The sequence below is a fragment of the Bos indicus genome, chromosome 11 (assembly GCF_029378745.1).
Source record: "Bos indicus isolate NIAB-ARS_2022 breed Sahiwal x Tharparkar chromosome 11, NIAB-ARS_B.indTharparkar_mat_pri_1.0, whole genome shotgun sequence".
Lineage (NCBI taxonomy): Eukaryota > Metazoa > Chordata > Mammalia > Artiodactyla > Bovidae > Bos > Bos indicus.
The window spans coordinates 33,656,794-33,669,632 of NC_091770.1; positions in this window are offsets into that span (position 1 = coordinate 33,656,794).

A 12,839-nucleotide genomic window follows, 5' to 3' on the forward strand; every position below is an offset into this window, starting at 1 on the left:
ACTCTGATTGGGGCTTCCCTGATGGCTCAGATAGTAAAGAATCTTCCTGCTATGTGGGAGACAGGGGTTCGATCTTTGGGTCAGGAAGATCCCTTGAGAAGGGTATGACTACCTACTCCAGTATTCTTGTCTGGAGAATTCCATGGAGAGGAGCCTGGTGAGCTATAGTTCATGGGTTACAAAGAATTGGACATATCTGAGCAACTGACATTTTGACTTTGACATTCTGATTAGCTAGCGACAAAAAAATACTTAGTTTCAGAAAATAAGGTTATGGATAGAAAACCAGTTTCTGGCAATGAAAGTAAAGTTACAACTAGGAATATTTAATGCTCCCCTGAGTTTCCTGAATACTTCCATCTATATGTTTATTTGACTGATTTAGATAGATGTTTTATCCACATTCAATTTCTATTCTAAAATGATTTCCTCTGCCACACAAAATGATTACATTCAGTACTTCTAACATGTCATATATTTTGAATGAACAGTTGAAAGAATATAGGCTGTGTAAATTTATAACTGGGAATCGCCTGATGTCATTTTTTATGTTAATAAGAAAACAATTAGGAAGTAAAAACATATTTATATTGCTTTACTCATATAGATAAAGTTACATGAATGGTACAATTATTATATACACAGAGATACATATGTATGGATATGTACTCATATGTAAAGAAATATAAAAATGTTACTAGAAGTAAAAAATGACATTATATATTAAATTTATATCTCCCTTTCTAATTCTCTCCCATCTCAAAGTTTTATGATTTTGTAGTTACCTTTAAAATTTTTTTTCAGACTGAATTATCATAATAATTTCTTGATATGTATTACATAGTTTACTGTTACTCTCTCCATCTAAGTCCACTAATGTTAAACTCCTATCCGAACTATTCTTGGAATAAGGAAATAATGTAAGACAGATGGTCCTCTGCAGTTTAAAATATGATGCTAACATCTTTTGGTGATTACAACAAAAGGGTAACTCTTTATCCTGCCTACAATGATCTATGTGATTTGATATCTAGCTACTTTACCAAACCTATCTTCTAACTCTCCTATACAGTGTCCTATAGCCTCACTGGGCTTTGGTGTTTTACATGTAGCCATTCCTTTTACTCCTTGGAACATGTGCATGTGTTGCTTCTTTGTCTGCAGTGTTCTTCCTTTAGCCCTTTCCACAGCTGGATTCTCTTCAGAAGTCAGCTCTCAGCTGACTATTATCCCCTCAGTAATACTTTCCTTGATTATGCATACAAAGTGGCTTCATAGCTTCTTCTAGCTTGCTATCTTCTTTATTATATTCATGGTACACATCACAATCTGTAATCATCTTGTTTACTGATTTATATTGTGATCTAAATTTTCTTAGAGGGATTTCCCATTAGTAATATTTTGAGAAAGGTAAAGAGAAAAAGTAAGTCTATGACAACAACTACCAAATCTCTCAAGCAAAGAGATGCAGAGCACACTCCAGAATTTTATAACCCCAGAAGACAAAGCATTTTGAACTTAAAAGCATTCTACTCCTTTATGATATCAAAAGGAACAGTAAAATCTAAGAGGATAATGGAACAAAAGGAAGGAAAATGGTATCCCAAGCAGAAGAAACATTTACAAAGGCCTTTTTCTGGAGATAAGAGAGAAGAGAAATTATATTATGAGTATGAAAAACCAAAGAGAATTTAGCTTGGATGAAGCAGAAAGTGGAAAGGGACAGTAATGCAAGATAATGTTAGAGAAATAAGCTAAGGGAAATGAGGGTCATGATTTTACCTGTAAGCATCAAATAACAAATGTTAAAATAACTTCAGAGAGGAAAGGAGTAATTCAGGTGTAGGGTATTCATTTTAGAAGAAGCAAAGTGAGGTGCAAAGAACGCTTGTTCCATTAAAAGCCACAAGACCTGGGAATATGGGCTTGGCACTACTAGAAATAAGCCATGTGATTTTGAATAAGTCATTTTAGGATTGCAGACATATTTATAAGAATAAATATTTGAACAAGTGATTTCTATGTTCTTTTTTTTGCTTAAAAATTGGAAACACAAATGAATCATTATAGCCACTTTTCCACTGTTACTCCCTACAAAAACTATTTCAAATGAATGATGATGTTTCTTCTGTCTACTCTTAACTATCCTTGCAGATTGTTACTTCTTTTATCTCATTAATATTTATCAACTGGTTACTTTTCACTTTCTCCATAATATGGCATCATCCTCTTCATGACTGGTGTTAAAGAAAATAATGTTATGCTTATTATATACTATATTTGTTTTTTGGTCCCTTATATTGAAGTTTTAACCTGACCTAAGTTCTAAGCTCACAGGTTGGTGGAAGATGCCATCTCTGGGGCTGAGACTATAGCAGCCCCTTGCCTTCTGGCTCTTGCATCTCAAGCCTGCCTCTATGCCTCCAGGTGGGGAGGGGACAGTACACAGTCGCTAGCTTCCTTTTGGTATTCATTCAGTCCTTTGTTCTGTGAGCAGGCCAGGCTGCGCTTTAGTTTGTTAGGTTAGAGCCTTTCTTAGGAAACTTTTCTTTTCCACAGTTGTGATAAGAATGTATTCAGTAGGTCTTTTGTTTTGTTTTGTTTTCTTCTGGTTATGATATGTTGCCTTCTGAGATTCCAAAACTCCCCACAGACTCAACTGTGAGAGGGTTTCCTACTATGTGAAAACTTCTCCTCCTTCTGGACTCCCTCCCCAGGACAGGTCTCCATCCCTAACTCTTTTCTCTCTTTTTGTCTTGTATATTTTGTCCTACCTCCTTTCGAAGAGAACTGGCTACCTTTCTGGGTGCCTGGTATTCTCTGCCAGTGTTCAGAAGTTGTTTTGTGGAAGTTTCTCAGCATTCAATTGATCTTTTGATGAATTTGTGGTGGAAAAAGTGGTCTTCCTGTCCTATTCCTCTGCCATCTTGAAGCTTTTGATTATATTCTTTCCAGGCAAAGAAGGAGAAGTTCTAAAAAGTCATAAAAACAAGACAGGGAGCTGACTGTGGCTCAGATTATGAACTTCTTATTGCTGAGTTCAGACTTAAAAGCCAAATTCAGAATTAAATTGAAGAAAGTAGGGAAAACTACTAGACCATTCAGGTATGACCTAAATCAAATCCCTTACGATTATACAGAGGAAGTGAGAAATAGATTCAAGATTTAGATCTGATAGACAGAGTGCCAGAAGAACTGTGGACAAGGGTTGGAACATTGTACATGAGGCAGGGATCAAGACCATCCCCAAGAAAAAGAAATGCAAAAGGCAAAATGGTTGTCTGAGGAGGCATTCATATCTGTGAAAAGAAGAGAAATAAAAGCAAAGGAGAAAAGGAAAGATAAACCCATTTGAGTGCAAATTTCTTAAGAAGAGCAAGGAGAGATAAGAAAGCCTTCCTCAGTGATCAATGCAAAGAAATAGAGAAAAACAATAGAATGAGAAAGACTAGAGATCTATTCAGGAAAATTAGGGATACCAAGGGAACATTTCATGAAAAGATGGGCTCAATAAAGGACAGAAATGGTATGGACCTAATAGTAAGAGGAAGACATTAAGAAGATGTGGCAAGAACACACAGAACTATACAAAAAAAATCTTCACAACCCAGATAATCGTGATGGTATGATCACTCACCTAGAGCCAGACATCCTGGAATGTGAAGTCAAGTGGGCCTTAGGAAGCATCACTATGAACAAAACTAGTGGAGGTGGTGGAATTCCAGTTGAGCTATTTCAAATCCTGAAAGATGAGGCTGTAAAAGTGCTGCACTCAATATGCCAGCAAATCTGGAAAACTCAGCAGTGGCCACAGGACTGGAAAATATCAGTTTTCATTCCAATCCCAAAGAAAAGCAATGACAAAGAATGTTCAAACTACCACACAATTGCACTCATCTCACACACTAGCAAAGTAATGCTCAAACTTCTCTAAGCCAGGCTTCAACAGTACAAGAACTGTGAACTTCCAGATGTTCAAGTGGATTTCAAAAAGGCAGAGGAACCAGAGATCAAATTGTCAACATCCGTTGGATCATTAAAAAAGCAAGAGAGTTCCAGTAAAACATCTACTTCTGCTGTATTGACTATGCCAAAGCCTTGTGGCATAGTCTGTGTGGATCACAATTAACTGTGGAAAATTCTTCAAGTGATGGGAATACAAGACCACCTGACTTGCCTCCTGAGAAATCTGTATGCAGGTCAAGAAGCAACAGTTAGAACTGGACATGGTACAACAGACAGGTTTCAAATCGAGAAAGGAGTATGTCAAGGCTGTATATTGTCACCCTGCTTATTTAATTTATATGCAGAGTACATCCTGCGAAATGTTGGGCTAGATGAAGCACAAGCTGGAATCAAGATTGCCAGTAGAAATATCAGCATCGTCGGATATGCAGATGACACCACCCTTATTGCAGAAAGTGAAGAAGAACTAAAGAGTCTTTGATGAAAGTGAAAGAGGAGAGTGAAAATGTTGACTTAAAACTCAATAATCAGAAAACTAAGATTATGGCATCCAGGCCTATCACTTCATGGCAAATAGAAGGGGAAACAGTTGAAACAGTAAGAGACCTTATTTTGGGAGCTCCAAAATCACTGCAGATGGTGACTTCAGCCATGAAATCAAAAGATGTTTATTTCTTGGAAGAAAAGCTATGACCAACCTAGTTCAATTCAGTTTAGTCACTCAGTCGTGTCCAACTCCTTGCAACCCCATAAATCACAGCACTCCAGGCCTCCCTGTCCATCACCAACTCCCAAAGTTCACTCAAACTCACGTCCATCGAGTCAGTGATGCCATCCAGCCATCTCATCCTCTGTCATCCCCTTTTCCTCCTGTCCACAATCCCTCCCAGCATTAGAGTCTTTTCCAATGAGTCAACTCTTTGCATGAGGTGGCCAAAGTACTGGAGTTTCAGCTTTAGCATCATTCCTTCCAAAGAACACCCAGGACTGATCTCCTTTAGAATGGACTGGTTGGATCTCCTTGCATCCAAGGGACTCTCAAGAGTCTTCTCCAACACCACAGTTCAAAAGCATCAATTCTTCAGTGCTCAGCTTTCTTCAGAGTCCAACTCTCACATGCATACATGACCACTGGAAAACCATAGCCATGACCAGATGGACCTTTGTTGGCCAAGTAATGTCTCTGCTTTTCAATATGCTGTTTAGGTTGGTCATAACTTTTCTTCCAAGGAGTAAGTGTGTTTTAATTTCATGGCTGCAGTTACCATCTGCAGTGCTTTTGGAGCCTGAAAAAATGAAGTCTGACACCGTTTCCACTGTTTCCCCATCTATTTCCCATGAAGTGATGGGACCAGATGCCATGATCTTCGTTTTTTGAATGTTGAGCTTTAAGCCAACTTTTTCACTCTCCTCTTTCACTTTCATCAAGAGGCTTTTTTGTTCCTCTTCACTTTCTGCCATAAGGGTGGTGTCATCTGCATATCTGAGGTTATTGATATTTCTCCTGGCCATCTTGATTCCAGCTTGTGCTTCTTCCAGCCCAGCATTTCTCATGATGTACTCTGCATAGAAGTTAAATAAGCAGGGTGACAATATACAGCTTTGACGTACTCCTTTTTCTATTTGGAACCAGTCTGTTGTTCCATGTCCAGTTCTAACTGTTGCTTCCTGACCTGCATATAGGTTTCTCAAGAGGCAGGTCAGGTGGTCTGGTATTCCCCTGTCTTTCAGAATTTTCCACAGTTTATTGTGATCCACACAGTCAAAGGCTTTGGCATAGTCAATAAAGTAGAAATAGATGTTTTTCTGGAACTCTCTTGCTTTTTTGATGATCCAGCAGATGTTGGCAATTTGATCTCTGGTTCCTCTGCCTTTTCTAAATCCAGCTTGAACTTCTGAAAGTTCACGGTTTACGTATTGCCGAAGCCTGGCTTTGAGAATTTTGAGCATTACTTTACTAGCATGTGAGATGAGTGCAATTTAAAAAGCAGAGACATTACTTTGCCAACAAAGGTCCATCTGGTCAAGGCTATGGTTTTTCCAGTGGTCATGTATGGATGTGAGAGTTGCGCTGTGAAGAAAGCTGAGTGCTGAAGAATTGATGCTTTTGAACTGTGGTGTTGGAGAAGACTCTTGAGAGTCCTTTGGACAGAAAGGAGATCCAGCCAGTTCATCCTAAAGGGAATCAGTTCTGAATATTCATTGGAAGGACTAATGCTGAAACTAAAACTCCAATCCTTTGGCCACCTGATGTGAAGAACCAACTCAGACCCAGTGAGTTGGTTCTTCACATCAGGTGGCCAAAGGATTGGAAAGATGAAGGTGAGAGGAGAAGGGGATGACAGAGGATGAGATGGTTGGATGGCATCACTGATGCAATGGACATGAATTTTAGTAGGCTCCGGGAATTATTGATGGACATGGAACCCTGGCATGGTGCAGTTCATAGGATCACAAAGAGTCAGATATAACTGAGCAACTGAACTGAACTGAACTGAAATTCTAAGCTCACATAGTTGTTTGGAATCCCTGTTCTAACATATGTGTAACCTTTATATCTGTCTTTAAAAAGTATATACATATATTTCCTAAAGTAAAGAGAAACTGGTAAACAGAACAAAAAACCCGATTGAGGTTGCATCAACAATTTCAACAAATCAATGAAGAAATTAAAGGGAATGACCTTAGTTCCTTTCAAATAGCAGTTTAGTTTGTTTCCATATTGCCCTCTTTTTCCTATCATTATGCAGTTAATGCAATTTATTCAGTAATGTCTTCTGGCTGATTAAGCCATTTATGATTGAACCTGTTGTAGAAAATGAGAAAAGCCTCTTAAATATCTAAATAGTATAATTCCTATTAGCTGTTGTAAATCACAACCAAAATGCTACTGAATTCAACATTTTGCTCAGGCACAAATACTTCCGGGATTGAATCATTTTTATCAATGTTTGTAATGAAACTTAGAAAAGAAATGAGAACTCCTGACCTTAGACTATTTTTATGGTTTGTTGAATTTTCTCTCTGAAAGATGTTTTGTAGAGATGTCTGTGTTCCCTGTTCAAGAACTTCAAGTGGAAAGATTAGGACAAGTAGCAGATTTTTCAAGCTAATGCCCTTCAACATATCAAGGGGATTAACAGTCTTTTTAGAGTCTGATAGTATCTGATATTATACTTTGCAGCATAATTCAGATTAAATTCTGAAAATTGTAAAGGGGTATAGGACAATACACAGTTGTTTAGCTTGAATTTTTAAATATATATATGTTAGCAATTTTTAATGTTAATAGACATGGTCCTCCATATATGCCAGTTACCAATATTAACTATTTGAATAATATAAATGCACTAATTGTACCAGAAAGTTTACTCATGTTAACATAATCCTTGAAATAAATATGCTTTGCTATCTCTGCTCACACTTTTAAATGGGTTGTATATGCATGGTCAATGGTTAGAAGTTTATGGCTCTCTGATGATTTTTTTAATCTTAGGTTTGAACATACATCTCTCTTCCAACTTGCATAAACAGGGACACTGCGCCATTCTGTAGTTCCAGGCTCAGTTAATGCCAGGCCAGGTTAATATACATCTGTTCCTGCATGTTCTTGGGTGGAATATTGGTTTGTTGCAAAATAACAATCATTATTGTTATGTGTTGTAATAATGTAATATTACAGAAGGTTTCAGATCATTTTTTATGGTTGCTTATCTAATACTTTTGTATATATGTTATTTTATTTTAAGTAAAGTGAATACATTCAAAAGACCATATTTTACATAGGTGAATAAAATAATTTCCCTTAAGTATTTTTTAAAATGACAGATCAATCAGGATTTACAAGACATGACACTACCAAGACCAGGTAATTCTTCAATGACTTGACAGAATAGAAAGCTATATAAAATGAAAGAAAGCAACAGAATCCATACTTCCACACAGTCTTTCAAAGGAAGAATATATGTTCTACTCTGAGACATGGGCTAGTGGGGCCTCTGCTTGAGGTCCTATGCCCCTAGGAGTCCATAATTTAGAATATCTTCCTTGAAATTTTCTGAGCTCGCCTCTGTTGTCTGGGATAGAATAGGCTGTTGGTGTCATCTGGATAGTATTTCCCAGATGTCACCTGGGGTCCATGTGGGCCTTGGAGAGCTCCTCAATCCTTCCCTCATGTGTGAATTGGTCAAATACTCCTGGAAACTTGAAGACTCATGCCTCTGATATTGTCCTAGGGCCTTGTAGCCAGTTTAACCTTAGCAGCAAAATATCTCTTCACAATATCATGCAAGATTGTGTCAACAGTATGGTGCTGAAGACATTAGTTTAGATGCTCAAACTGTTTATGTAGATAAGACTGCCACAGAAAGTTTTGTCCAGGATCCCACATATTATAGAGGCAACCTGAATTACATGCTGTGTAAAAATCATTCAATTCTTATGTTTCATTCTATACATTTGAACAATAGATGCAAGTACAAAGTACAACAAAGTCATTTTGAAGCAAACATAGTGAACATAAAAATAAATCTCTTGGTTTCTTCCATTGAAAATAAAATAAGCTAACATTATCAAACATTATATCAATAAATGTTGAAGTTGACAATGAAAATGCTATTCTAACACCACTCAGGGAAGTTATTGCATCATATACCAGGAGGAAACATATATAATTAGGAAAAAAATTGAAGTTTATGTTATTGACAGAGTGATGTTCTAGTGAATTGCCATAACACAAACTTGTCCAAAACCCACTGGTGTTTAGAGAAACACAATAATTTATTTTGGTCACAGATCTGCAAGTAGGTAAAGTTCATAATGGATGGCTTTAATTGTTCCATACAACAGTAGCTGGCACATATCAATTAAGGCTGAAGGATCCACTTCCAAAATAATTTCCCAATTTTATGGCAAAGTTGTTGTTGGGCATTGTCTGGTAGCTCAGTCAAGGCTGTCAGCAGCCCTCAAGTCCTCTTCATGTGGACCTTTGCTAGTTGGGCTTACTTATAGTATGGCAGCTGGATCTAAGAATGAGTATTACAAGTCGTAAGAAATGGCAACTGCCGGTATTTTCTTGACTGGTACCAGAACTTGGGTCAGTTTCACTTGTACAATTCTATTAGTCAAAGGAGCCACAGAGATTCTACTGCCGATTTAAGGAACAAGGACATAAATCTCATTTTTCAGTGGAAGCAATGTCAAAATACTTATTTGTTCAGTTCAGTTCAGTCACTCAGTCATGTCCAACTCTTTGGTGCCCGCATACTCTGCAGCATGTCAGGCTTCCCTGTCCATCACCAACTCCTTGAACTTGCTTTCAAAGTACTTGTGATCTTCTTTAATCCACCACAGGTAGGCAAAAAAGATTACTACAAAAATATGATTAGAATTATTGTTTGAGTCCAAAGAAACTGTTTAGATTCCAGAGGAAAAAAAATGTCTATTCTAAGAATACAGTATGAGAAGATGAGTGTCTAAAATGTATTTTGCCACTATGAGTCTATGAGGACACCCAAACAGATAAAACCACTTCACTGGAGGCAAGGGTATCAGTTTTACCCTTAATTTCATAAAAGAGGCAAAAAAAACTACTGCTACATGCCATTGTTTAACTGTTTAAAAAAAGCCTCATCTGAAGCTCTATGCCAAATGTGAAATTTACAGGTATGTGAACAACTAAAGTTATGACCAACCTAGATAGCATATTCAAAAGCAGAGACATTACTTTGCGAACAAAGGTCCGTCTAGTCAAGGCTATGGTTTTTCCTGTGGTCATGTATGGATGTGAGAGTTGGACTGTGAAGAAGGCTGAGCACCAAAGAATTGATGCTTTGGAATTGTGGTGTTGGAGAAGACTCTTGAGAGTCCTTGGACTGCAAGGAGATCCAACCAGTCCATTCTGAAGGAGATCAGTCCTGGGTGTTCTTTGGAAGGAATGATGCTAAAGCTGAAACTCCAGTACTTTGGCCACCTCATGCAAAGAGTTGACTCATTGGAAAAGACTCTGATGCTGGGAGGGATTGGGGGCAGGAGGAGAAGGGGACGACAGAGGATGAGATGGTTGGATGGCATTGCTGACTCGATGGACATGAGTCTGAATGAACTCCGGGAGTTGATGATGGACAGGGAGGCCTGGTGTGCTGCGATTCATAGGGTCGCAAAGAGTCGGACACGACTGAGCGACTGATCTGAACAACTAAATTCCCTACATTTCTTTAATCTAATTTCAGTGATCTTTTCTATTAGCTGGAATTAAGATTATACTAACTAGTTCAGTCATTTAAAAATATAAAAACAGAGGTTCTGTTAGCTAAAGTGATGATTTTCAAACATTTAAACAGCCGTTTGATAGTAGAATTAGTACTCAATCTACTGCTTCTTTTTCCCTACTTTGTATCAGATATTTCAATCATGCTACATTTATCCTCATATATTATTTTGAAGGAGTTGTTTTTATTTTTATTTTTTTATTTTATTTTTTTTAACTTTACAATATTGTATTGGTTTTGCAATATATCAAAATGAATCTGCCACAGATATACATGTGTTCCCCATCCTGAACCCTCCTCCCTCCTCCCTCCCCATACCATCCCTCTGGGTCGTCCCAGTGCACCAGCCTCAAACATCCAGTATCGTGCATCAAACCTGGACTGGCGACTCGTTTCATATATGATATTATACATATTTCAATGCCATTCTCCCAAATCATCCCACCCTCTCCCTCTCCCACAGAGTCCACAAGACTGTTCTATACATCAGTGTCTCTTTTGCTGTCTTGTATACAGGGTTATTGTTACCATCTTTCCAAATTCCATATATATGTGTTAGTATACTGTACTGGTGTTTTTCTTTCTGGCTTACTTCACTCTGTATAATAGGCTCCAGAAATTATTTGATAAGGCAGGTATAGAAAACAAGTAAATACATTAAAATAAGTACAATGCCATAACAAATTTTTCTATAAAAGTTAAATAGACATAATTACCTGAGGATTCCTCTTTTTCATAGTAAATATTCTTGTCCATGGCACTCCTAAAAATAAATCATACAAAGATATCTAGGCCAAATATCAGTTGTTGAGTCATTTTAAGGGCTGCAAAAGTCAGGTCTGCAGTGTCAGAGTGAATGGTTTTTCAGTTTGAAATGTTGCCTGAGAATTATTTTCAGATTTAAAGATTCTTCCTTAAGCTTTTTAGAACAGACTCTTTGGCATGTAACATTTTCCTATTCATCATTAATTGTCCTTCAGAAAAGAAGACGTATGAGTTTTGCACGTGTGTGCTCAGTTTCTCAGTTGTGTCCAGCTCTTTGTGACCCCATGGACTGCAGCCTGCCAGGCTCCTCTATTCATGGGATTTCTCAGGCAAGAATACTGGAGTGGGTTGCCATCTCCTCCACCAGGGAGTCTTCATGACAGAGGGATTGAGCCTGCATCTGCTAAGTTTTACCATAGGCAAAATGGACTCAATTACAATTTTCTCCTATGCCAAATGGCAGATTTGTGAGTAATTGATAATGATTCACAAGTATAAGGCTTTAAATATTTAAAAAAGAAATTGTAAAATATCTTGGGTATTAAATTAGTAGAGCTTAATGATAATATTAATATTAATATATAATGGTAATTCATTCATTCATTTGTCTGTCCATCCAACTAGCATTATTGAACCCTTGAAGTAATTAGCAAGATTAAGTATCCAAAAAATTATAAAGAATTGAGATGGGAAATAGCTTCCAAAATATTAGCTAATAATAGTAGCTGACATTAATAAATTTACTTCTGTGCTTGAAACTTGAAATTCTAATTTTAAGCATCATCTTATTTAATGTTTATCATGAGCTGATCAGTTAATTTCTGAAATTATCTCCTTTTCAGATATGAGGTAACTGAAATGTTGCCCAAAAGCTTCATCCTGAGAATTGAGCTCACTGAGAAATAGAGATGAAAGGGATGTTGACAAAAATTATGTAGAATGAAAAAAAAATCATTTTTACTGTATGTTATTATTTTTCTATTCAGAATTTCTATGAGCAATTTCTTCTGCCCTTCTCTCCACCATCATTTAAGTAACAATCAGATTCTCCAGAAGAAGAGATGACAAAGCAAAGCATAGAGATTAAAAGAATCCAATTACTTAACCTCAAAAACTGTTTCAAAAATTACACAGTTTCAAAAACTGTGGAGTAGACCTAAGACAAAAGAGTTGAAAAATATCCAGAGCTAGCTTTTGCTGCTCTAGAGGTTGGCAAATTTCCCCTGAACTAGAGAAAGTGAAAGCCCCTTAGTCATGTCCAGCTTTTTGCAATCCCATGGAATTCAGTCCATGGAATTCTCCAGGCCAGAATACTGGAGTGGGTAGCTGTTTCCTTCTCCAGGGGATCTTCCCAACCCAGGGATCAAATCCAGGTCTCCCACATTGCAGGGGGATTCTTTACCAGCTGAGCCACAAGGGAAGCCCAAGAATACTGGAGTGGGTAGCTTATCCCTTATCCAGCAAATCTTCCTGACTCAGGAATCGAACCAGGGTTTCCTGCATTGCAGGCAGATTCTTTAACAACTGAGTTATTAGGGAAGCCCAAACTGGAGAAAAGGGGAAGAAAATAAATTTTCCTCCAAACTGGATAAAAGGGAAGAGAATAAAATTGGAAATGGCCATTTCCCCTCGGGCTCCCTTCATGGATGAGAAGAGATGTAATGTGTGTAAACTATGTGGATGCCTAGACAAAAGGATCTGAGAGCTCTCCAGTGTTGTCCAGATTAGAAATGATAGGGTAGAGACACTGAGAAACCTGAGTTCTTGTGGTCAAGAGAAAAGAATAGCCATTATAGACTAATAAGTGAAGTCCAGATGGAAATGCAGATATCATAGCTA